At 44.3% G+C, this 27,483-nt stretch overlaps 1 protein-coding gene and 1 long non-coding RNA gene across 2 annotated transcripts in view; one reads left to right on the top strand and one right to left on the bottom strand.

Moving 5' to 3' along the window:
- HAS2 (hyaluronan synthase 2) overlaps positions 1–9,257 on the bottom strand; it is a 28,316-nt gene extending 19,059 nt beyond the window's left edge. The window contains exon 1 of the mRNA XM_024572273.3: positions 8,607–9,257. The gene's annotated coding sequence lies outside the window, so the exon portion shown is untranslated. The remainder of the gene's footprint in view (positions 1–8,606) is intronic.
- Positions 9,258–13,423: 4,166 nt separating this feature from the next.
- On the top strand, positions 13,424–18,805 carry LOC128781539 (uncharacterized). The gene is made up of 3 exons (XR_008427541.2): positions 13,424–13,795; positions 13,840–14,363; positions 18,112–18,805. It is a non-coding gene; the product is annotated as an uncharacterized lncRNA (long non-coding RNA).
- The last annotated feature ends 8,678 nt before the right edge of the window (positions 18,806–27,483 follow it).

Below are 27,483 nucleotides of genomic sequence, written 5' to 3'. Positions count from 1 at the left end.
GCAAGAGAGCACCACATCCCTTGCTAATTAAAACAGCTGTTGGGATGCTTAAACCTCCCAAAGGGTGCATTAGCCAATGCCTGAAGGTGCTGGGAGCACCAGACTTGGAACGCGTCCGTTTCCAAGACGTGAGTCATTCTCACAAGAGTGAAACATTTCAAGGGGACTACAACCCTCTGCCAGGGAGAAGCTGAAGTGTGTGTTTCACTTGTGTTTAAAATCACCACAGCCAGCAAACGAACTGCCTGCTATTCTTTTTCCATTATTCACATTTTCCTTGCTTTTATCAGCACACGTGGACAGGGTGTTCACAAAGCATCTGCTGGCCACAGCTGAAGTGGGAACGCCGTCTGACATCATAGGAGTCTACAGAATGTCCTTTTGAAGCCTGGGAAAAGTGGCTGGTAACTGGCAGCAATGTGGCTAGAACTGATCCTTTATGTTTCTTCAAGGTGCCACATTGCTGCCTCACATGCCACACGCCGCATCTCAGTCCAGGCTGAAGGGCAAAAGGCGCATGGCGGAACCAGCTTTACGGAGGGAATACGCTGATCTCAGGGAGTGACACACAGGATGTGTTTCTTTACAAATCCCCTTGGGTGATTTCATAGATATGGGCACCACATGTGGGAGGCTTTCGGAGACAATCCCCAACTCAAATGCTCCGTTTCATACGCGAACTCTCCTTGTCAGACATATGGCTTTATAGTTAAATTGGAAAATCTGGTTAGTTTTGCCCTAGATCATAGAGCTTACTGCTAGATAGAAAGATGATTTAGAAATCTACCTTTCATAAATATTTAAAATGGAAAACTTGGATTTCTTTTTGCCCAGTACAGAGTTTAGCCTATTAATTTTTAAGTTGTTACTGGACTTAATCATAATGACTTACTAAGTACTATTCCTTCAGAATTCTAGGTCAAACCAAGTGTTTGAGAATGGCCTGATGCACCAAAATATAAGCTCCACAAAGCCAAGATTTTTACAAAATATTTGGTTTCACTAATGTACCCCAAGGACATAAACTGGGTTATATTTTTAATAAATATTTACTGAATACCAACCTGGTTTACGACCGCTATTCAGTAAATATGTGTTAAGTGAGTGGAGGTACATTCATTCATCAATATCACACTGGCATCATTGTTACACCAGCTAACATTTATTCATCTTTGGTTAGGTTCTAGGCAGTGGGGCAAGTTTGTTTTGTTGAACAGTGTGATTCTATGTAATCTTCATAACATAAGTGGTAAATATATAGTTAATCTTGTGTTACAAATAACATACATATGTTTAGGAAACCAAGGCCGAGTATTTAAGTAACTTGCCCCAAGTCACAAAACCAGGAAGGAGTAGGATCCACCCAGTGGCATGATGCCAGGTGATTAGACTAGCCTCAGAAAGTATTTGTGGAATAGATTTGAACTCTCATGACAAAACGGGCAGCATCCTTTTGTCCTGGCCAATAAAAATGTTATATAAGAAAAGGTTAGAAAATAACACTGAAATGTATTTTCCTGCTGTTATGGAAAATGAGGAACTGACATGCACTCAGGTACAGACACAAAACCAGCCAATACACAGAAGGTATTTGGCTTACACACTTTCCTATGTGGGTACAGTCCAAAGGGGCATGGAATGAGGCTGGCTTAAAGGAAGCTGATGGTTCCATCTATGCAATAGCAGCGCTGCCAAAGTCTTGTTTTACCGTAAGAAAGGCGCTCCTGTTTCCACTGGTTCTGCGGTAGGGCAGATACAAGCCTTGCTGTTAGCTCATATACCCTAAGTGGAACTCTACAGGTCATTGGGCATCAGAGCCCTTTCCTGCTCCTTGACCTCCTTGAATTAACCAAGGGCAAATGCTGCACTGGAGTAACAGCTGCTCTCACTGCCCTAGTGCAGTGGTGAGAAATGAGTTCTCATAGCTTCCCCTTTCCTTGTGCATCTGGGAAAAGCTGAAGTGAATTCAGATTAATCAAGTCAGCAGCTGGGGAAAGCTGTAGACTTTAGTCCAAGAGAGGGCCTAGCTTACCGCTCCCTTCTGAACTAACTTCTCCAAACTGCCCTCTCCGACTCTGTCATTGTCTCTTCCCTGACCGTTTGATTTTTTAAAATCACACTATGTACACTCTAGCTATACAGATGTGCGTGTCTCAATCAACTGTTTTTCCTGTACCAAAAATCAGATCCTGGCACATAGTAGGTACTTAGGAATACTTTCTGAATAATGAGTAAGTCCACTTGGACTCAGGCAGCCCATGCAGACTGGCCGAGCACAGGACCCTCCCCGATCTCTGGGGCAGTGAATACATGACGAGCCATTACAGCCACCTCTCATCCAGCAGTTTTTTTCTCCCTAAAAAATGTTCCCTAATTTCTTGCCCAGCTATCTAAAGATAATGGTTGGGAAAAGGGGGTTATCATACCAGCTCTAGGTTACCTTTGGGAAACAAAGTTAGAAAAGGCAAAAAAAAAAAAAAAAAAAAAAAAAAGAAGGAAACAAAAAATTTGAAAAGACATATGAACCCTCAATATTCATTACAGCATTATTTACAACAGCCAAGATATGTAAACAACCTCAGTGGCCATCAATGGATGAGCAGATAGAGACTGCTGTGTGTGCATGTGTGTGTGTGTACACACACATATACATATATATTATTCAGCCAAAAATAAGAATGAAATCTTGCCATTTTGTGACAGCATGAATGGACCTCGAGGGGATCGTACTGAGTGAAATGAGTCAGACAGGGAAGGACAGATACTATGTGATCTCTTTTTTTATATGGAATCAAAAATATGTAAAGAAATAAATAAAAACCAAGCTCGTGGATACAGAGAACAGACTTGTGGTTGACAGAGATGGAAGGGTTGGGGGAAGAGGAAATGGATGAACTGTTTTTTATGGTTTTTGCTTAAATAAATTGAATTTTTAAAATATCATAATATCCTATTATGATATGATTAGGAAATTGTCTTTGCATCTATAGTCTGAAATAATAATATTTATCAAACACTTTCTACATACTAGGCACCTTGCTAAGCACTTTGGCAATACATTTCATTTAATCTTCACAGCCAAACTGGGAGGTACTATCCAGCCCATTTCACAGATCAGAAAACTAAGGCTCCGAGAAAAATATACAACTTCTTAATGGTGGGACTGACATTCACACCAAGGATTATTTGACCCTGGAGACTATGATCTTGACCACTACACCCTATTACATCTTTTAATAAATATATGCTTATAAATATGAGCAATGATGCCATTTACTGTTCTGGACGGAACTGATTTCCTCTAAGTTTCTGAGAAATGGGGGAAATGAAGTTTGCTTTGTTAGGTAGCAATAATTACGGAAAACCTAAATTATCTTTTTTGATTTTTTTTCTATCGCCCAAAGTCTCAAATAATAGAAACCTAATGAGAGTTAAACCTTAATGTGTTGAATCCTCTCTCCAGCATTAAACAGATTAACTTAATGACTCTTTTGAGTGTTTCCTTGGGCAGCTAGCAAGCCTCTGTAATGTAACTAGATGCCCAATTCTAAGAATACACCCTCAGACATAAATTTCCTCGAATATTTTCCAAAACAGTCATTTCGCATCCCTCCTTCACTACCTTAGCAGAACATTAGGGCATTTGTCTTTTGCATTTTTTCATTTTCTGCTAAGTTTTTCTTAAGAGCTCAACATGATCTTTCAAGACAATCTATTAAGCAACTTGTTTTGTACATATGCATTATAGATACTTGTACTAAACTAATTTAAATAACTGGTTACAAATCTTTTCTAACAGAAAAATAAAAGATTAAGTAAAACCATGCATCCATACATTTTTTAAATTCACTCATGCCCAATTTTAAGTTCTAGGTAAAATTTAGAGAAAAAAAAATCTTACTTAGAAATACATGCCTTTCAGTCAAATGCTACCTTGTCAATCCATATAAAGGTTGCATTTGGGTGTGAGAGGGAGGGATGATAAATGTAGTGTCAGTCAGAGACTGAAGTCTAAGGTATGGCGGGTTACTTACTTATAACAGATCAAGAAAACCCATGATGTTACACAGCCGTCCTTACAAGTAAATCTCATCCAGATCAGAGTCGGTACAGATTTAAAAGTCCAGAAATCAAAATGCCCAGTTAAGATAAAAATGCAGCAGCTAAGCTTGACCTATGGGAAGAGTGCACTCTGGTTCCCATACTATGGGCTTTGAAGTCGGCCCTCTTCTCTCCAGCCCCACTGCAGTTATTCCAGCGGAGACCCTGGAGCTGTGCGTGCAGAGCTAAGCAGTAAGCCTTTCAAAGGCCTTGCCCCCCACAGCAGTGTCTGCATCCAGACCTTTTAAGTTTTAGATTTCTCTTCATTTGTACCATCAATGGTGATCAACTGCTCCTGGGATGCCAATTTTCCCAACTGCCCTGTGGGTTCCTGAACTTCATCCTGAAGTTCAGTGTGGCAAAGGCGAACATTACAAAAAGACTTGACACGGAATCTTAGTTTTATGTGTCTTCAAGGGCTCCTGGGCACTATTTTTATCGATCAAAACCCTATGGGGCCACACGTACCACAAATGCCAAGTTTCTTCAGGAAATCTTCCCAATATCTCTCAGATATGATTCCTCCTTGATTTAAGCCCCATAAAACTTGACTAACCCACCTGTAGCACGTCTACTTCAGGAGCATTATATTTACTATTTCTTGAATTAAATTTCATCCACACTCCTTACTAGCACTGTGACTTCGCGTGACTCGATTAATCTTTCTGAGCGAGGCTCCTGTATTTATAGTTTTCTTTGGGGAAGGAGGGGCAGAGAGGGGGTGAGATATAATATAGTGAAGTGCCCGACTCAGTGCCTCAGATGTTAGACATGTGACCACCGGTAGCTAGTTTACATTTCTTACAGGTAGGCTCCTATTTAAAGATTTTCTGTCCAGTGACTTCCATTAAAATACAGACTGCATATTATTCCTTTCAATGTGCAGTATAGGTTCATGCATTTAAGAGGCATTCACTTGTAAATATTTCTTTACACAATATTTAACAGTATGACCCCATAATACTTATTTTGACTCCTGTATCAGTAATATTTCTCTACATTTTGGGTGAGGCAGTATATGATGTCCACATCGGTGAATTCAAAATAGACTTGAATGATTTAAGGTATATCCAATGGGATGACACTTATTTTATGCCAATTGCTGCTAGACAGGAAAAGATCAAAGCCAAGGTAGGGTGATGGAAAGATTTTTCTACATGGACCTGTCCCCCCATTGAGCTGTCATACCAGCTGCCACTGACTCTGTCCTTGCAGCCTCTCAGTGGAACACAACCTTGGTGTGCATGGATAAAAAAAGAGAGAGAGAGAACCCAGAATGGAACAGCGAGCTTTAAGCTGGGTTCTCCAACTTCATTGACTCCCCTCCCCTCCCCACACCCACACATTATGCAAAGTCAGGAAGCAACCGATGTAACAGACTAATTATTCTTTAATTAAAATGTAACTGTGGCCCTGGCAGGGTGGCTCAGCTGGTTGGAGCATTGTTCTGCACACCAAAAGGCTTCGGACTTGATCCCCGTCTGGGCACATAGCTAGTTGTGGGTTCGATCCCTGGTTGCAGCGTATATTGGAGACAACCATTCAATGTTTGTCAGGGAGGCAACCGATCGATGCTTCTCCCTCACTCTCCAGAATCAAAACAAATCCTCAGGTAATGACTTCTAAAGATATAAAACTGTAATGTAACTTTGCCAAAGGGGAGTCTTGACGCTGATCCGGAGATAAGGGCTTTCCCCATAGTGCCAGTAATAGAAAACAAATGAAACAGTGAAAAGTGTGTTTAAAATTCAAGAAAAATTGTTTTGAAAGAAATCTTAGACGGTAAGGAAACCACGTGTGAAAAAGTATTCATGAAATTCAAATAGCGGGGCCGTTCTATAGACTTAACAAAAATAATTACGCAATCTAACTTACTTCCTACTAACAGTTTATTTCATTGTACAATACCTGTTTTTCCAGGAAGATAACTGACTCAATATCTTTGCTTCACGGAGAATGACATTCAAATTTTCTTTTAATCCACACCTTGAATTTCTATAAGCTGCATAACTCTCTAGTAAAGTAAGGAGTTAGTTCTAGGTGCAATACAAGCAAGTCAGATCACAAATGTTTATCAATATACCTACAACACATTTTTCTATTCATTCAACTTGGGTAATATATAAATTAAAAGAAAAAAAAAGAATGATATCCTAATTGCAATCCTATAATGCAGAAATGTCTACTTAGAATTCTAAAATTGTTTTGAATTTTCAATCATATACACAGCATAATATACACACTAAAGTAGGTACTTTAAATAGTTAAACTTTTATTGAAAATGTAAAAGAATTGCCAAAATACTAGAAAAACCTTTGATGGGTTATGATGGGTATTAAACCCACCTCCATTGTATGAGTAATCAATCTTATTTTGCCTTTTAAAAAATGCAGTGAAAACTAATATAATGAATGTGTCAACTTGCACACACTCGAAAAAAAACTGCAGAATTTAAAGTTCTTTTCAACCCTATTCTGTAAAATTTTAAATTGTATCTACAAATAGTTTGATGGGCCTATGTATGTGTTCTAGCCAATTCTACAGAAATACACATTTTAATTTTAAACCTTTTATTGTTGGCATGTTTGAATGTGTTGATCTTTTAAAATTAATGACTTTTTTAAAACATCATAATTCCATTTAACATCTCTAAAAATACATTATCATGTGCCTTCACTGCAGTAAGAATCTGCAAGAGGGGAAAGAAAAACAAACCCTGAAATCAGCAATGGGGAGAGAAGCTGCTGTCTCCCACTGATCAACCTCCTCACTTGTCAGCAAAACCTAACTACCAACTTCCTTCGTTGTAACACGGAGCTGTGAGTATATATACTCAGACCTCGAGTTTGGGGAAGCCCTTCGTGGCCAATGAGGACTTCCCAACCTATTGCGTCACACTTCCCCCCGGGGCGTGACGTCAAAGGCAATCCCAGGCCAGCCACGTGGGTTGGAAGAACGCAGCGTTTCTGCGCAGCTGTTAGGTAGACACCCGCAGCAGCGTTCCCCAAGGGTGGTGAGCCGGGCAGGGAGGGGCCGCCAGGGCTCCCACGGGTGGCTCCTCTCCGCATCCCCCGGGAGCGCGGCTCGAGCAGCTCGCTCGCCCAGGAGGCGCACGGGGCGGGGGAGTCCCAGCGCTGAGCGCGGGCTTTTGGGGGACAGAGGGAGAGGCACCGGGGAAGCTGGCACCTAAGACTGTGTAATAGGAGCCGGGTCTTGTAAAGCCTCCTCCCCAGGCACCGCCTCTCCGCTCCCAGCTCCTCTCTCCAGCCTTAATTATCCTTTCAGCGCCGTTTCCCCTCGGCTGCGTTTCCTTGGCTGGAGGAAAGAGCCTCCCTCGACTCCCCGCTCTCGCCCTCACACAGACCCTCCTTTCAGACCCGCCCTCCTGTTCGCAGGGACCCGTGGCGGCGCCCGGGCTCTCGCAGGGCGGGAACCAGCGTGACGAATTCCGCCCAAGGTGTTGATTATCCATCCCAACCCGGCTTCTGGCTCGCTTCCCACCGCCACCCCCGGCTCCCGCCGACCCCCTCCCGCACCCTCGGGCCGGGCGACGCGGACGGCGCCCCCAGACTCCCGCCCGGCCGTTCCCCCCGCTGCAGCTGTGGAAAGAAGCTGCAGCGCGCTCGGTGCCACGTCGGAATTGGCTCCCGGGACTCTGCAGCTGCCGGCGAGCGGCGCGCTGTCCCCAGGCAAGCCGTGCCCCGGGGCAGCCGGCGGGCGGGCCCGGAGCCGAGCGGAGGGATGCGCGTCCCCCTTCCGCGAGGGTCCGGGACAGCCACCGCTCGCGTCGGGGACCCCGGGCCTGGGTGAGGCTTCCGGAGCTGGGCTGGGACAGACCCAGCCTGACACTTCAATGGGGTGCGGGGAGTACGAGGGAAGAGAGGCTGCGGAGAGAGGGGGTGTGGCCGAACGAGGCCGGTAGCTGCAAGGAGGTGGGGAAAGGACCCTCCTTCTTTGGGGTCCCATCTAGGAGCCCAGAACGCTTTAACCCTTTGCATTACAAGTAAGAAGCGACTTCCCACTCGTAAGTTAAACACGCTGGGCTGTCCCAGGGTTTCCCTCCCCACATCGACAGTGTGAGAAAGAGAGAAAAGGGACAGGAAGGGGGAAGAAGGCGGCTGTTGCGGATACACTTCCCTTGCACAGTGGAAATTAATGTTTCCTAACCCGGGAGCCCCGCTGCAGCTCCAGGAGATGCGGAATGGAAAAGTACATCTCGGGACGGCAGTCTTTCCCGGGCACAGAGGTTACCTGTGTTCCCGGCAAGGCAGCGGACTGCGGGAGAGCGCCACAGGGATGGGAAAAGATGTCGCTAAGCCTGACAGTGACCTGGAATATCCACTGCTTTATTTTCCAGTCTGTTGGAAATGTTCAGACCTCAGACTTTGCTGTCGAGAACTGACTATAAAGATTTTTTTTTAACACTTATGTGGATAATTTTCTTCCCTCTCCTTGGCCTATTCGAGGACCCTCATCCTTCACCAAATCGCGCCAGTGTAACGTACCTTGTTCAGCTCTTGGTCATAAAGTTGTCCTCAGCCTGTCTGTGTGGTCCCGGAGGGCCGGTGGCGGGCAGTTTCCAAAATTGAGGTAATAAGAAATCAGATGAATTTGAGACGACCGGCCAAAAAAAATAAAAAATTTAAAAACAACATTTAAAAAAGGATGGGGGGATCTTAAAGGTTTGATTCTCCCCCACTTTAAAAGGAAATTCTCCACCACTATTCTCTGATATTTCCGTTGCACTTAGGTCTCCTGATTCTTAAAAGAAAAAATTGTACTTTAAAAATAAATTAGTTTATTTTTATTTTTATTTCTTTTGCTCCAGTCCTTGCCCCCTGATATCGGAAAGTCTCTTCACTTTTTCGTATTAAAAAAAAAAAAAAAAAAAAAAAAAGCCCGGTGAAGACTCAGCAGAACCCTGGAAGCGCAGAATGGGGAGAAAGTCTTTGGCTGGGCTGGTTCAAGTCCCTGGTTCAATGGGCTGCTGGAAGCCAGGACTGGGTAATTCTTTCCAGACGTCCTGACTTCTCCTTCCTCGCAGTTGTTGCCTTTCTGCCTCCTCCAACTTAAGGGGGTCTTAACTAGTGAGCTGGTGGGTGTTTTAATAGGGCGGAGGAAGGAGTGGGGGGTGAGGGGAGTGGAGAAGGGAGGTGCGGACTGGGGAACCCGGCCGGAGGGGAGGGAACTGGGAGCGCGGGCGGGCGGGAGGCGGGGAGGGGGAGAGAAATTGGCCATTCAAAGCCCTCTCTGAGCTCCAGGCCGGTTCTAAACTCCAATGAATTCAATTAACTTGATTGCTAACGTGTGCAGAGAGATGCAGGGCACACAGGCTGGCCACCACCTGAGTCCCTCCCTTCTCCAGCGGCGGAGCCGGGGGACCATGCTTTGTGGGCATCCCTGATCCCTGCCCTAGTTACGAGGATTCCCTCTTTGCGATCTCACTCCCCGCGGTGTGTAACTAATTTGCTCTAAGGCCAAATGGTGCCCTTAGGCTAAGTAACCGCCGTGGGGAGAACGAGCTGGAGGGGTGTGTGTGTGTGTGTGTGTGTGTGTGTGTGTGTGTGCGCGCGCGCGCACTCCCGGGGGTCTCCGAAAGCCGGCTGAGACGAAAAACTCCGCGACGGGTCCGTCCACCACTTGTTAACCCTTTCTTCCCTCCAAGTCCGAAGCTGCTGAGCGATGTCAAGTCCGAGTACCTCTTACGTTTCCGCCTTGGGTGGGCGGGAAAATTGGGAAAATAATAGGGGTTTTTTCTTAACCTGGTGCCCTAACGGAAAAACACGCTAACGGCGTGCATTATAAATAGAATATAATAAAATAAAAGTAATCCTCGGGGGGACTCGAACATAGCGCGCTTTAGAAAGCCACTTATAAAGGAATGGCTTAAGTGGCTATTGCTTCTTGTGAGCCTTCTATGAAGACGAGTCAAAATACTTATTTTTGGTTCAAGATGGCCTTTCCTCATCTTTCTCTTATTGCTCCCCAACTGAAAAGAGCTAGTTTTCTCGATTACTTCCCGCCCCTCCCCACACCCACACCCCCCGCCTTTATTTCTTTTTGGTCGTCGCCAACAGACCTCCTGATGATGTAAAATGGACAGTAGGTGGCACTGTTTAGGAAAAAATGAGTGAGTGGCCTTTGGTGATTTCACTGAAATTATTGCAGAGTAAAAAGATTTCTTTCTTTTCTTTTCAAGGTTCCCCTGAGCTATGGACCCTTCTTGCAAACTCGATTAAGCCTTGAAAGCTGGATTCTTGCTCCTTATCACCTATCTAGGACAATAATGACTAAGTCAAAACAGAAAAGTCCCGTCAACTGGGAGCGATGATTTTTAACACGTCGCGCGCAGGGTGTGGTGTTGCGGGGGTGGGGGGATGTGATTAGAGGTCAAGTATTTTGCTGTGTCAGGTAGTCAACCAACCCAGTCCTCAGGGGCCGACCTGCAAAGTACTACCCGTTTCCGTTCCCCACCCCCACCCGTATCCCCATCCCACCCCCAACAGGGCGGTTACACCTCAGGCAAGCATTACCTTGGCCTAAAGACTTCACATCGCCCAGGGAGACCCACTTATCAATTTCCCCCTTCAAACCTTCAGGGCTTCATTCAGCCTTTGAACCCTGCTTGGAGCGATTCAACTCTTAAAGAACTGGCTTAATTTCATCCCATTTAATCAGATTCTTGCTTCTTAAATTTTTAGTTTTATGGTAGTTTTAAATGCTAAATTACAATTTAAAATATAAACTATATTTAACCTAGGTACTCTTACATATCACGTGGATTACACAGGTCTAGGGGTAGGGTGGAAATTGCGGATGTCGAGTGTTCAGCTGTGGGAGCCCACGGGGACACTTAACCTCAGCTCTAAACTTCCATGAATATGATATGTAATGCGGGTTATTCCTGGCTTGTATGTAACTCGTCTTGTGCTATTAGTTCAAACAATGAGAACTTTTATTAAAACTGGGTTTCTTTAGTAAACAAAAACACACTTGGTGTTTGCCTCCCTGTACGTTATGGCCCATAAAGCCACAGTAAAATGTTCCCTGACTGGGGATGAATTTTAAAGCTAATTACACATCCACTAATTTCTATCAATTCCAGCCCCAACCCCCCCAAAAGAGAATAGGGAAGAGGCTAGCAGAATTTAAAACCGGAGGTGAAATACTGCTTCTATCACATCTTCTTAGGGAGGCCTGAAATTCAAATCCCACCTTTGATGTGGGATTGTGTGATGTGGGCTCTGTTTGTGTGAACCCGGAAGTGTATTTCACCTCTCTAGACCTTTATTTCCTCCTGATAAATGAGAAAATACCTGCTTTACAGAGCTGTTATGACAACAGAATGTGTTAAATTATGTTAAGAGCATAGTGCCTAAGCTCTACACTTACGTAGCTCTTCCTGATATAATGCAATGGTTTTGAATATAACCACTGTGGATACTCAAAAAGCGTTAGTACTTTTCTCCTGGCTTCCATTTTCGATGCTTGATAGGCATTAACTAAGGTCTCATCCTGTGCTCTCTTATTTGACCTACTTCAGTTTTCTACGGTTTCCTTGCTGAGTTTCATAGATTTAATTATTCCGTGTGCTCATGGATACACCCCAAACCTTCACATTTAACCAAAATTCCTTTCTGAGTCCCAGGCCTGAATTATGGCCGCTAGCCATCTAGCATCACAGTAGGAGATTCAGTTTCACAAGCAAACTATGGCATCGACCAATTAAATAACATTGGATAGTCAATTTATGTTGTAACTTCTATTTTAAACGTGAGCTGTTTGGATCAGAAGATGATAGATGTTTTCGGGTTTGACATCCGGAAGTATATTTTATCCAAGCTATACCTATCTATTGTTTCAACTCTGCCAGAAGCCATAGCAAGGAGCTTCAGAGGCAGGAGGGTTACTTGAGTCAATGTGAGCTCACAGTATGTTGTTGTTGCTCCTCTCCTTCCATGGGTGCAGACGTCCGAACGAAGGATTTTGACACAGGATTTAGTACCTTCCTAGTTTTCTGTGTAAGTAGTTCTCCAATTTTTTTGGTATGTGTAAAGGACTTCTGTACACCCTTAAAAATTATTGAGAACTTCAAAAAATTTGTGTGTAAAGGATACATCTATCAATATTTACCATATTAAAAAATAAAAGCTGATGAAAAGTTTTTAAATCTTATTAATTCACTTGAAATAATAATAAATGCAATGACTTGGCAACATAATAACATTATTTTTTGTGAAGTGTGGTGTTTTTTATTTTTGCACATATCTTCTACTTGCCATCTGCTGCATATATCTCATCTGGCCTTAAACATATATGTAGTTGAGACATGGAGAAGTATTTTAATAGTCTTTTTAGATATTCTTACATACTACATCAAAATTTGACAAACAGTAATATTTTAAAGGTAAGTAGCCACGTTGAATCTAAAACAATAAGAATGAATACTGTATGTATACTCTTGCATTAAAATTCATCTATCTTACTATTTAAATGCATCTTTTACAATTGTTCATGAATTTGTAATATATGTAGATCATTTGGTAAATGTGTCTGTTCACTGAGTCATGCAGACTTCCCAAAAGTTAATATATTTCTTATTCCATACTTAAAAATCACAATCATTAAAATCACCACCAATCTCATGCAAAAAGTCTTCAAATATCGGGAAGCTGTCCCAGTTATGACGGCCAATAAAATTTTCCAAATTTTTAATTTTCTCTTGAAAGCTCAGGTGGTATCACAAGCAACAAAAACTGTCCGTTTTTATTGTTGTGACTTCACTCATTTTTCAAGAAAATAAAATGTCTTCCAAATACCCAAGTCTGAATAACAGTAGTTTGTCCACCACTTGTTTGTCCAAGTAGAAATGATATTCCATGACGAAGTGGCCAGGCCAGCCCCAGCTCAATCGTACGAAAGCTTGCCCTTCAGACAACCAAGGCAGCCTGGTGTTCAGCAACCTGTGTGCTTTCCTGTTCTTCACACGGAATATCAAAGAGACCTATACTCAAGAGTTGACGTTTAATGAAATTAAACGTTTACTGCTTTATCAAAGGCTCTCTTTGTTGAGAGCTGGACAGTTGTGGGCGTTGCTGAGCGGAGGACCTCTTGAGGGTCGCTAGGGTGGATGGGGAGGAGAAACAAATCGTCATCTGAAATAAGCTTATCAACGGGAGACAGACAGATAGTTCCTCCTGAGCCCAGAGCAAAACTCCTCCGGAGCTCGGAGCTGTGCAGAGATGGCGGCGGCACCTGCTTTTGTGGCTTGCTTGCTTGCTTCTCACTGTGTGGAAGGGCTGGCCTGTGGGCGTTCGGCGCGGCTCTCATCTGCAGCTCTTCTGAGCAAGTGTCTCCGGGACACATCGAGAGTCCGCCCCTGCGCAGGTTAAAAGAGTTGGCCATTAAAGTAACATCTCTGTAAACGTCCTGAAAGTCTCCGAACGTCTGTTTCTTGTGTCAGTGGGTGCAACATTTTGGAGGCCCCAGCGGGATTCTCCCTAGGTGGAGGTCTGGTTCGGAAACTGAGGGGAGGACGCGGGCTCGAGCCTGGTAAGTATCTGGGAGGATCCTCTGTCTGTATCTGGGCTCCGGAGCGAAGTATTGCCTGAGGTGGTAGGCGGGACGCCGCTGTACCCCACCCAGGCCACCCCGGCCGGGACGCCGCCCGGGGCCTGGTTTCTGTTCTGTTCAGGTTGTGACCACGCCGCGCGTGGGCCTGGTTTCTGTTCTGTTCAGGTTGTGACCGGTCACGTCAGGGCTCGCAGCGAAGCGCAGCGGTGTGTCTGAGTATGAGTGCGGCCGCTTTGTTTGAGCGTGTGAGGACAGAGTGTGTGGCTCCACGGGCAACAGCCTACGGAGCGTGCGTGGGTCCTAACCTGCGGTTCCTTAGTCTGTCATACGGCATAACGGCTGGGAGTTTAACCCGGACTCTACGCGGGCAGCCTTAGCTAAGACAGACCTAAGTCCTCGCGAGAGGAGAGGCCAGGCGGACGAAGTGAAAGTAAATTGTCATTTCTGTTTGTTTTGTTTTGTTTGTTTGTCTCAGTTATGTGAAACTAACCCTTATGAAAATGGGCCAGCGGGAGTCCACCCTAAACTCCCCGCTTGATTGCATCTTGAATAACTTTTCTGATTTCCAGCGCCGTGCACGCGGCTACGTGAGCGTGCAGCTCGATCCGGAGTTCCTGCAGACTCTTTGCCAGCTAGAGTGGCCGACTTTTGGTGTCGGATGGCCTGCAGAGGGGACTTTCGACCTCCCGGTATTGTTTGCAGTTTGGGCCACAGTTTATAGAGCCCCACACCCCGATCAGATAGTTTACATCGATGTGTGGGTAGACATAGCCCTAGACAAGCCAGGCTATATTCAGAAATGTCTAAGAAGGAGTGCCTCCTGCGGAAGAACGGTTCTGTTAGCCGCGGGAAGAGGAAACAAAAGAAATTCCCGGAGCCCTCCGCGCCCAGAGGGCGGAGGGTGCCTAAACTCTACCCCCCCACAACTACCAGGACCTGGGGAAGACATCTTAGACCCCTTGAATGCGCTCCCTCCCTACCCTAGGAGGGAAGTGCCGCATTCTATCCAGCTGGAGGAGGGAGGGACACTCGGGAGCCTTCCTCACACCCGAGGGGGAACTAGATAAGGGGAGGAGGCTCCAGTATCCCCAGCACCTCCGGCACTTCTGCCACTCTGTGAGGCACCGCCCTGACCGGGTGCCCCTGCCGGAGCACCCCCTCGGTTGATATATCTTCCTTTCTCCACTAGTGATCTATATAATTAGAAACATCGGAACCCCCGTTTTCTGAGAAACCTCAGGGTTTAATCTCCCTCCTGGAGACCATTTTTAGAACGCACCAGCCCACTTGGGATGATTGCCAGCAGATCTTACAGACCCTCTTTACCTCAGAGGAGAGGGATAGAATACTCTCAGGGGCCGCCAAGGCAGTTATAGGGGAAGAGGGAGAGACTGCGGCGGGAAGGAGGGAGGTGGAGGATATCCTGCCCAGTCAGCCCCCTGACTGAGACCCTAACACGAGCGGGGGAAGGGACGCGCTCCTTCAGTATCGCAGGGCTCTGTTGAGGGGATTAAAGGCAGCCGCTAGGAAGCCCACCAATTTTAGGAAGATTAGTGAAGTGATCCAGGGGAGGGAGGAATCTCCCGCTGCTTTCCTAGAAAGATTACTAGAGGCAGGTGTGGGAGTTCTTGGGAGCAGTAGGATATTGCCACCTCTGGATTCTAGGGTTTGCAGAATTGGCTAAGCCTCTCCATGAACTTACGAGGGGAAAAGAGGGAAATATAACTTGAACTGAAAAAGAGAACCGAGCCTTTGAGGCGCTTAAGGCAGCTTTGGTATCTGCACCTGCATTGGCTTTGCCAAATTTAGGAAAGCTGTTCCAACCGTGGCAGAAAACGGAGGCATTGCAAAGGGAGTGCTGAGCCAGGCTTTAGGACCCTGGAGAAGGCCTGTAGCCTATTTGTCCAGGAGATTGGACCCAGTAGCCTCAGGGTGGCCAGCCTGCTTACAAGCTCTAGCTGCCACAGCCATGCTAGTGAAAGAGGCCAGCAAGCTCACCCTTGGACAGAATTTGCAGATAATTGGGGAGCATCATATAGAGAGAATTCTGAAGTCCTCTCCTGATCGCTGGTTGTCTAATGCACGGCTAACTCAGTACCAGGTGCAGTTGCTGAATCCCCCAGCAGTCCAGTTCCTGAAAAGCGCAGCCCTGAGTCCAGCCACCCTGCTGCCAGCCCCTGATCCAACCATCATGCAGAGCTGCCATGAAATATTAGAGCGGGTCACAGGCGTGCGCCCAGACTTGTGGGATGAGGCATACGAAAAACCAGAGCTCATTCTGTTCTCGGATAGCAGTAGTTTCCCAGGGAGGGGCAGCTGTACGCGGGGGCTGCGGTAACCACAGAAACTGAAGTCATTTGGCAGCAAGCCCTGCCAAAAGGAACTTCAGCCCAGAGGGCGGAGTTGATAGGGCGTTTGCAAGGTCTAATCTTCAGAAAGCTGCAGGATGTCCCTGCATATCTAGGGACTTTGAGTAGAAGATGCCTGTACTGGTAGGGACTTTTAGCTACCACGGATTGAGTTTAACCACTGAGTTTAAGTACAGTCCTTCCCAGGGTGGGAAAGGAGCAGGGATTAAAGGTAAACTGTAGTTAAATCTAGATAGGCAAAAATATGTAGAAAGGTTGTGAAAGTTTTAAACCTGGAGGAAAGGAAACCTCAACTACTTGTTTTCTGGTTTTATAGGAATGTAGTTTCATTTTGCTTCCGTTTCTGATCAGAAACCCCCTGTATCTGAAGACCTAGTTAGGGTCACCTGAAGACCTAGCTAAGGTCGCCTGTAACCGGTTAAAGAGAATGCCTTTGCCACTCGGGACCCAGGAAGGGTCATTTAGGCCTGATGTGTGTTTCAGCCTGAGGCAAAGGAGCATGTCTCTGCCAAGAGACCGGACCTGAATGGCATGTCTCTGCGGAGGCCCCAGTAGACGCACTGGTGCAAGAGGATGCCTCTACCTGTGTACTGTTCTTATAGAACTCTGTCTGTGTTTTAGATTTTGTTCTGTATCTTCTCTGAAAAGAAAATTAAGGATTCCAGGGATAGTAAAACTTCACACTCTGTAGGAAAGTGAACAAGGGAAAGTGCAAGATATATAAATGAAGAAGGTGTATGAAAGGATATCAGAAGGGAAAGGATTTTCCTTTGCACTTGGTATTTTTCTCCCTATCTGATCCCTCCAGAATTTGGCATTCTGAAGGAGTGAGTAATGACATAAGGTTTCTCTGCATAAATCCATTAAGACCAGTCATTAATAGTGGTTTGTTAACCGATACTTTGACTGGAATGTCACGCCTGAAGGAGGCATGTCTGGGTTCTGGTTGTCACCAGGAAGCCCTGAGGAACTGGGATTGACTTGCGAAGCTAGCAAAAGCCCACGAGAAGAAGCCTGGTACCTTGGTTAATTGTGCGGTTCATGGCAGTCTTTCCAGGGAAGGAACGAAGGTTGCTTTCCTGAAAGATGGCTAAAAAGGAACCTGTAGGCACAACGGAAGCCTCAAGGATTTAAGTAAAACGACTGGTACAGGCGAAGCCAGGTGGCAGATGTGTGGCTCTGCTTCTGTGCCCTGAAGGGCAGACTGAAGTCAGTCTAAAGGTTCCCTGAGTGAGTTCCAGCGGAGAAAACTTAAAGATCATAGGCAATCCAGGCTGCTCTTGGTATGTTTATGCAAACAAACAGGCAGAATTAAAAGTTGGACTCAAAGTAGTCTCTTTAATAATGATGAGGGTGATCTTAGGGAGAGGAATCATAGTCTAAGGAAAATCACAATGCTCAGTATTAGATATTAGAATCATGCAGCTAACTGTCTTAAAAGTCTGTTTTCATTTGAAAGTTAAAACTGGGTTTGTAATATCATCAAAGATGTTCAATTTATAGGCACGAAGGACCTGTCAAATTGCCATTGTTAGATGTCATTGCAGCAAGGGCCTTGCAACTGAATGTCTTCCCAAAAGACAGTCTCACCAGCACAGAGACTGGCTTAGGAGTGGTTGTGTAAATTAACCTGTGTGTTCCTCCTTCTGTTTTCATTGGGCGTAGGACTATGGCCTTATTACCTGAGCAATTGGTTGCAGTATAGGCCTCACTTAAAGAGCCCACCTTCATCATCTCCCCCTAAGACTCAACTAGTTTAGTTAAACTAGGTAGTTTAGTTAGTGAAGGGTTCGGGCGGTCTGTAGGCTTCACTTCAGAGTTTATCTTCCCTTTTCTGTCCTAATAGCCAAAACAGAAAGGGCCCAGAGATCTGAAAGGAGGGAAATCCTGATACATTCCCCTCAGCCCGAGCGAAGTGTAGTGAGCCACAGGGTTTTAGATAGGTGTAGCATGTCTCATACACCTTCCTCCAGATGAGCCATTCTTTACCTAGGTGCCTGCCTTTGTTATTCAGTAATTATGATTTAATTGTGCCTTCCAACTCTCTTGCCAAATCTGTCACCTCCAGAATATGACGAGGATGCCAACTGTCCAGTAATGCCAGCCTTTGGACACCGAGCCTGCAACTTCGCAGTGACAGCCAACTGACTTGGATTCTGTAAGGTCCTTCCCCTTACAGGAAAGGACTCCCTCCATGCTGCACCCCCTTTCAGGGCACCCCGACCCAAGGTTAGGTAGGACAACGTCCATGTCCAGCCGGAAGCAGTTACAAGAAGATGAGACCTTCGTCCATTGTCCTTTATATAATTATAAAGGGGTGATATATCTGAAAGGAAGGATTGAAGCAGGGTGCAGCCAAGAGGAGGGCCCCAAGAAGGGATTTGTAATGGGATCCAGAACTCAAGGTGTACCATTGTTTGCCACCAATTTCTTATCCAGAGTTTTGTGTAACTGGGTACATAATTCCCCAAGTGTATCTATGCAGGAAACCCAGATTTTGTTCTCCCCTCCAGGACTAGGGAGAAGAGAGTTCCCCTTATACCCATAGTAGCCACTGTGAGGATCTTAGGGTCCACCGCATTGAGTGCTGCAGCCCTCATTCAGGGAGAATTAGAGTTGAGACAGCTTTTGCAGATTTTCTCTAAGGACATATCTCTGCTGCAAGATCAAGTAGCTTATTCAGAAAGACAGGTAGATTCATTGGCAGAGGTAGCTCTCCAAAATCGGAGAGGATTAGATTTATTGTTCTTAAGGAAAGAAGAATTATGCACAGCATTAGAAGAAACTTGTTGCTTTTATGCTAATCATTTAGGGATAATTAGAGATAGTATTAAGGTCTTAACCAAGAGACTGAAAGAACAGGAAAAGCTAGAAAAACCAACGTAGTACACAGGAATCTGTAAGATGTCCCCATAGCTGACTACCCTGATTTCCTCTATTAGTAGGCCTTTATTAATTATACTCCTGTTTAACTTGTAGCCCCATCGTCATTAGTATGATTCAAGGATTTGACTCATAAGTGCCAACAAGGAAATGGGGGAATGTTGAGAGCTGGACAGTTGTGGGCGTTGCTGAGCGGAGGACCTCTTGAGGGTCGCTAGGGTGGATGGGGAGGAGAAACAAATCGTCATCTGAAATAAGCTTATCAACGGGAGACAGACAGATAGTTCCTCCTGAGCCCAGAGCAAAACTCCTCCGGAGCTCGGAGCTGTGCAGAGATGGCGGCGGCACCTGCTTTTGTGGCTTGCTTGCTTGCTTCTCACTGTGTGGAAGGGCTGGCCTGTGGGCGTTCGGCGCGGCTCTCATCTGCAGCTCTTCTGAGCAAGTGTCTCCGGGACACATCGAGAGTCCGCCCCTGCGCAGGTTAAAAGAGTTGGCCATTAAAGTAACATCTCTGTAAACGTCCTGAAAGTCTCCGAACGTCTGTTTCTTGTGTCAGTGGGTGCAACACTCTTCAATAAAATTTGCTTTTTATTTCCCTGTGAGTGCATGGGGGTAGAGCAAAGACTGGTGCCGTTGCCTGGTTTCAGGCGAAGGTCTAGCTGCTCATTAGTCAGTCATTAATTTTGAACTATCACTGTAAAGGTCAACAAAGTAAAAGATGCAAATAATTTTTTAACATTCTTATTCAAAATGTTAATATGCAGATCCCCTGAAAAGGTCTCGGACTCCCCAAGGATCAACAGACCAGGATTTGCCCTTGATCTTAGCCAAAAGGCTGATAATCGATCTACAGACCAAACACCATTTGGGTAGCACTGGTTTGCCTTAAGCATATCATGTGTAGCAGTGCACAAATCTGGGTGTTTTACTTGAAGAAGAACAGACAAAGTGTTGCATATTGAGGTCTAGTAGTGAGAACAGGGATATCAATAGTAAACCTGCCATATAGAGCAGAACTGTAGGAAATAGAAATGCTTAGAATGACACAGAAGACTGAGAGACACCTAAAGGCACTGGAAAACTTTTATAGGACTTATATATATATATGTCAGATTAACATATTCTCTATAACCTAAGACTATGTGCCAGTGGGAATTAAAACACCACATATTCCAGCTTCAGGAAAGGTAGAATTCTGTGAATCTGAGCTGTGCCAAAATGGAAAGAGATTGACCTGGAATTCAGTGTGAACAATGCAAAGGGCTTCCCCCTGCCACATACAGACTTGCATTACTTGACGTAGTGTTAATTCCAAGGCGAGGCTCTAGGGTTAATTCAGATGAAGTTTTGAAGGGCATGTCAGTGTGTATCACTAGATCTGAAGATGTGAATAGAGTCAGATATCGAAGCATCAGATGCCCAGGCAATTACAATGAACAGACTGGAAGAGATCAACTTACTTGTTGTTTCACTGATTTAAGTAGAGAGAATAATTTTATTTCTCATCATAGGTTTTGAAGATCTCACTTTATCAGATAGAGTGGTAACATCAATTATTGGTCATTGCAAAGTAGACTCGATATTATTAGAATTATGTTTAGCGATTACCCAAAATGAAAGGAAAGAGAGAAAAACATCACTATGGATTCACTTTTTAATTGTCTTTCAACATCTCTTTCCATGGATAAGAAAACTGACTTTCAAATATTATGACTTAGCCTGAACCCTAAAATGTGGATACTCAAAAGTACCTGAGATAAATAATTGTGATTTGATTGATGACAAAATCCCCAAATACAACCACTTGAATGGTTTATTTTAAAGGAAATGGTAAACCGTATATTTTAGAAATTCACCTCAAATTATTGAATAAATATGTGGGAGCTTTACTTCCATAACATTGCACTATTTTAATTTTCACAATTATCTCCAGATATCTTATGTGTGTTTCCAGCGGGTGTGGGGTGGGGGTTATTTTACTCAGCCTAAGTGACAGGTTTATCACTTTCTTCTGACCCAATGTTAGAAAAACATAAAACTAATTATCCTTGATTTAAATGCCAACAAGTTTTGTCCACAAGGGTTTGTATTTTACGTGACAAATCAATAAAAGCAGAAATGCTACTCAGGATGCAAGTCTGTAACCTAATTGTCCTTTGATACTTTAGTATCCTCAACGGCAATGGCAAAAGAGATTTTGAAAGCTATGTCTCTGTCCACAGCAATTGCTGATATGTGGAAATAGATTAAGTAATTACATTGTTTAAATAAACTTCCTTGGAGATTATGTGACATTTCATGTGCTTCCTGAAAATCTTAATAAACTTTCCAGCTTCTCAAAATCTTCAAGATATTCTTAGTTTCTGAAAACTAATTTATTTCTGATTAGAGGGAGAGTTGTTAAAGTTTTCTAGGTAGAGGGATCCTTTGCTGATGTATTTTTTTTAATGACCTTGCTACCAGAAAAGTGAATATATGCTAAGAAACTTCCATACAATCTCAGAGGGTTCACAGACTGTTTTCTCTAAACCTGTTCCTGGAGAGATTGAAAATTTCCTTTCTGAGAGAAGCATTGTGCAGTCTTGGAAAATACTATGAAACCTTAAATCTTCTTAATTAATTAGAAATCACATCATATAGGTAAAAGCTTAAAAAGGCAAAGGGAGAGAAAAACTAAGCAAAACCTTTTTTTCTCTAGTGATGCACACTAATTTTTTTTTAATACATCAATTTGGGAGAGGAGGAATCTCAGATAAAGGGAATTTTAGGCATTTTGGAGAAAGCTATACAAGGGAAATAGGAATCTGGGAATATAAGATATTTTAAAAATCCATTACATTTTCCTTTCCTTGGACATTGATTTCATATTTTTAGGACAAGAAAATCCAAATTACTCTGAGCTTTCAGGTTAGCAGCCTGCCTTTAAACACATGCAAGTGGAAGAAATCCTCAGGAGGAAGACCCTGAATCGATGTAGAAAAGCAAAACTTCCTACCCTTATCTAAGAGAGGCTTTAGCTCCACAACCAAATTAGCAGAATTACCATTTCAATGGCACCGGAGGGCTGGTCTTGCCACTCTCAGCCCTAAAAATGCCATTCCGAAGTGTGACTCCATGCATTGCATTAGTCACATCCTGCCTACCAGGGATGGCAGGTCTAATTTGGGGATCAAAACAGGCAACTGTGATGCTATTTGAAGGAACTGCATTTTTCTGAATCATAGGAATACTCTATCCCATACCATTTTCTTTCGAGCACTTGCACATTTCAGAGTCCAACCCAGATCAGAGTGGGTCTGAGAACGTTGTATGTGATGGTTCCGTTTACCGTATCTCTCATGCTCACTCCAAGAACCAGGACATAATCTGATTTTGTTCCTTACTCACCTCTTGCAGGCAGCACCTGTGGTTTGTTCACACCAAGTTTGTTGGACTTCTAATTAGGCAATTTGAGAGGTAGTCTCATTGTTTTGAAAAGTCAGGTGGCTCCAAGTATCAGAGGTGAAAGGAAATTTAAAGCTGGATTTCTCAAAGTGTGGGCTGAGGCCAGCCTCCATCTCAATCGTCTGGCGGCTTTTACAGACTTGCTGTCCAAACCCCAGCCTTAGTTTGTCAGAATTTGGAATGTTAAGTCATGAGGAAATACCTGTTTTGAAAGCTTCCCCAGGTAATGCTTATGCACCCTGAGGCTTTGCTTTAAACACGTCGGAGATGAAGAAATTACTTTCCTGGGCTTTTTACCCATAGCTCTTTAAAATCATACTTTTGTACTTCAATCAACTCGGATAACAAGAGTTACGATGCCTCTTTTTTGTTTTTGCAAAACACAATTGTGAATTTCAAAGAATTTCCCTCCTTAATGATGGTAGCTTTGTAAACATGAAGTTTATATAATCATCCTGTTATCTGCTGGCCTATTAATCTAGTGATTCCTGCAGCGGAGGAGGCAATATGAAGTATAAAAGTGAAGGTTCTAGATTCAAAGTACTTGTCCTTTTGTTGATCTCGCTAAACTTCAGTGTCTCTCTGTATAAAGCGGGGTGTTACAGAACAGAAAGAGTTCATCCACCGGTGCCAGCAGAGCCAAACACTCAGTAAGAATTGCAGCGGAGAAAGGTTGGCTACTTCATTGTAAATGGTGCAACCCAGGAGTGGGAAGCTAATGCTCAAAAGCCCAGACTCCCGGATGCAGGGTTTGGGTGGGTGTTTAAGGGTATGGGGTGAACAGGTGTGTGAAAGCACCGAAGGGGCAAATTTTTAATTGGAGCTTAGCCACTTGTGGTAGAGGGGTGTCAACACCAGCTCTTCCTGGACAATGGACCTTTGGCTTCTGAAAAGGTTTCAGTGTTCAAGGTTCCATTGTGTCTCTGTCTTTCGGTTCTGGGTGCAGCCGAAGGTCAAAAGTTCTCTCCTCTGCCCAGGTGTCAGTTACATGACCTGTGGTCTCTGAAAAGCAACTCTGTATATGCTAAAACAGGATAGGACCATTCTGAGCTGGTTCTATAGTTACAAGAATAGTAGTAAGACCTGCCCTTAGAGGTTCGTGGGGGAGTAAATAAAATTATTCACCTAAAGCTCTAAGTGTACAAAAAACATCAACCATCATTACTGACACTGTTATGTTGGAAGACAAGTGCCTAAAAACTCGCTTCTTGATTGCAATAGAGCTGTTCAGTCCCCCTTGTTCTTCTAGAGTACCCTGGTGAGGAAGGCAGAGTAAAGAAATAAAATGAAGTCACTGTAGTCAAACTGCTAACTTACTAAACTCAAGTAACTTGAGACATAAGGAAACAATGTTATTCTTGTTTTAACTAGCTTGGGAGCTTAAACTTTTTAACTTTGCAGTCCTGTATGAATGCCTGGATATATATACATCAAACCTCCAGATAGTCCTCTGATTACCCACTGAAGGAATCAGGAAAGAGTGTCCGTGTACCCAGGCCATCTGACAGCCATTATCTGGGCCAGCTGTCTTCCAGAGGTTCACCATATCGGACCAATCCAGAGGCTGAGAAGGTAGGACTGAATCTTCTTCAGAACGTACCTTTTATGATAAGACTTCTTAGCTTTTCTTTCTTCCTCAGAGCCCTCTGGTATTACCTAATTGCATTTCCACTTTCCGAACCCTTAGGCCCTTGAATAAATCTTTATCATTTATTTCTAGCAAAGACTCCAGACTCATTTTGAATTCGTTCGACGCTCAGAATTCAAAAATTAAAAACAACAACAACAACAAAAAGCCCTGTTCAAGTCTTCTGGAAGACTTAAAAGCTAGAGATTGTTTTTTCCCTAAGGAAAATCCCTTTAATGTACTCACTGAGCACTAGCAGTAACTACTTACTTCAGCAGGAATTTGCTGCATGAGTAGTTACCAAATCTACCTAAATTATAGAAATTTTAAGAAAAATTAAAAATCAATTTTAAAATACTTCTTTGAAAGAGTTGAATGTTCTTTTTCTTCCACAGCATATTTACCCAGGGAAACTACCTTAGGTGGGGCATCTGATTTTCAGCACGCTCCTGCTTTACACCCTTGTTTCCACCTGAGTGCTCTGGGATGCAGGGAGGACGAGGGACTTGCCCCAGGTCACACACAGTGACTCAGTATTTGGGCCACACTGAATCAAGAATTCCTATGCCAGGACTTCTGGTAAATTTCATTGGTAGGAATGTCCAAAAATAAATGGTTGCCTAAAAATAAATCTTTACACATCTACTTTTAGCACAAAGGGAAGGATACATTTGCTATTTTCATATCTTTATTTAAATTTCTAAATATAATAACTTGAACATGGCTTCCCAACGCTCTTCCAAATAACTGAATTCATGCTATTTAACTTATTATATTGAATTGGGAATATTGCAAAAGAGTTTTTCTCTTGGAAATCCTGACCAGTTTGTTCTCCATTCATCCTCATTTTCAGTCATTGGGTTTCTTGTTGCCCAGTATTTATTCGCCAAAGTTTTATCGAGCACCTACTGTGGACCATCTAGAGTCTTGCCTTGCATATTTATAGTACTCAATATGAGAGTACTAATAAAGGGCCACACATCATATGTCTTTTTAAAAAAAATAACCACAGGCCCAAAATGGCATCAATTGTGCTAAAAGCCCATGATACGAAACCTAACTTTAAAACCTGATCTAATTGCAATTTCAACCTCTCCCAAAAATATAATTTAAACCAACTAGTCTGGAATTTTCTGGCCAAGCACCAGTAAGGTTATCTGTCATGCGGGCCCTCTCCATTTCCCAAAGAAGCAATCTGAGAAGCAAAAACCATTCTTGTTCTTTTAAATGAATTATTTTTGTTGTTATAGCTCCCTTACCTGACCTGCATCCCTCTAAAAACCTGCTCTTTTATAAAACCCTTCAGAGTGTCCCTCTAGTTGCTAATTGGGATGCTGCCCGATTCATGAATTGCTTAATAAACCCATTAGCTCTTCAATTTTACTTGGTTGAATATTAGGCCATCTAAATGCCTAATATTCATAAATCAGGTTGCTAAAGTATTTAATAAAATTAGTTTTCTCTACATTGACAAATATACCTTCATAATGTGTAAGTCATTTCAATTGAAAATTCTCCAACACCTCAGTAATGTGTTTAGTGCAAGAAGCCTATTCTGAACCTCTTCGGTCCACCTTTGAAACTACCTGAGAAGTTTCACATTCCGGAAGCTGGCAAAAATAATGTAGCCATCTTGGTTTTCCCATAACCCTATTTGTTTAATTTACAGGCATTGTTTGCCCATCTTAGTTGCTCTGATTCAGGAGCAGAGTGTTGCTGTATTACAAGGCCATTAAAGTAAGCACAAGTCTGGCATCGAGGCGTCATTTTTACAGAAGCAGAATGAACTGCACCCACATGTGCCCACAATTTTTTTTGTAGATTTTGGTACTGCTGCCTTTCTACAAAAGTTAGCTAGGGCCTTTCAAAAACAGAAGGTAGCTCTTACTGTACGGGAGGAAACCAGGGCTCGTGCCCATGGCACCTTGGTGCGTGACCCAACACTTAGTGTTGATGGGAACAGGTTTTTATTTACAGGATTCCAAGCTCAGGGTGCTGGGAGCCCTCCTCCTCAGAGCCCTGTTCTCCCACAAGACTCAGCACTTCCCTTGCTCCCCACCAGGCTACAAGCCAAAAACATGCCCAAAAGTTTCCCTTATCCGTTCTTAAGCTGTGTGTGCAAACAGATCTCCATTCCCTCCGGAAGGTACAGTTGGGTGTTTCTAAGCCACCATCCTCTCGCTGCAGCTCTCTCCTTCAGGATCTGGGGTACGTTGTCCTCAGCCTTCATGTAGTAGTAGTCCAGGAATACATGGGCTGTGTTACACGGGATCATGGTGAAGTCCAGGAAGGCACATGTCCCCAGAGAGTATGTCCTTCAGAGTAGCAGAAGTCAGCATTCCCTGGTCACAGGTCAGCATTCCAGACATCTCCCATGAATCCGTGCTTGGTTAGGCAGGTTCCCCACACAGCTGCATCCGCTCTGCCACTGTGTTCTTCAGGCAGGCTTCCCCATGGGGCTCCTCTTCCTTACTTCAGCTCCTAATCCTCACTACGGACCGGCATGGCTGCTTCCTACACTACAGCCAGCAGAACTGCATCTCCTCACGGCTGCCGCTTCCTTACTACACGCAGCCACATGGCAGAATCCTGACTACAAACTGCAGAGCTGCCTGTTGGCTTCCTCTCTCAGACCTCATGGCCAAATTCCTACTTCATGGCTCCTTCTTCATGGCTGCCTCTCAGAGGAGCAAATGTAGCTCCTCCCTCACTACAGGCAGCATGGCTGAAACTCCCTCTCCCCTGGCTTCCCTCTTCCCTCCAGACTGGCAAGGCTGCTTCTTGCTTCTTCACTACCTCCTGGCAGACCAGACCTTCTCTTTCTGCTGGCCCTTACTTTAAATGCTGACCCGGACCTTCCTGCGTGACCTCATATCCGGCCCCTCCTACCATGTGCCTCTTTTGCCAGTTCCCACGCATCTTTTACCTTCTCTTGGCTGCCATAGTTAGTCAGGGCAAGCATGACTCAGTGATGCAGGAGCCTCCAGCACCTACCTTCCTGCCTCTCAAGCAAGCACTGTATAAGCTCCTGGCTGAGTCAGTGAACGCTCTGAAAGTCACTACTCCTTTTGCCCTGGGGCAGCAGCCTGCTTCCCTTCAGGAAAGACAGAGCTAGCCACTTGCCGTTGTAATGCAAAGTCTCTTAAATGCTGCAGGAAACCAGGTAGCAGGGTGGCAGCAGGAAGAAGGGCAGAGAAGCTCTGCTGGCTGACATGCATGATGGACATTAGCCTAGACTGGCGAGCAACCGGACTCTCTCACTGTGCGCAGGATTTAGGGGTGGAAGACTTAAATGGAAGGTGTGGAGTCTTGACCCTTTCTGCATTCCCCTCAGTCGCCTGGTCAGGGGGTCCGGAGCACTCATCAGATGTGGGTCCTGCTTGCTGCTCTTGCCTTGCTCTTCCTCTCCCAGTTGGGCGCAGGGGGCTCGTGCGGGATGCACTCCTCTCTGGTGGCAGCCTGCGGGGCACTGTGGCTCCCCATCGT

Source organism: Desmodus rotundus, chromosome 8 (genome assembly GCF_022682495.2).
Source record: "Desmodus rotundus isolate HL8 chromosome 8, HLdesRot8A.1, whole genome shotgun sequence".
In the NCBI taxonomy this organism is placed as follows: domain Eukaryota; kingdom Metazoa; phylum Chordata; class Mammalia; order Chiroptera; family Phyllostomidae; genus Desmodus; species Desmodus rotundus.
This window is presented reverse-complemented; position numbering and strand designations above follow the sequence as displayed.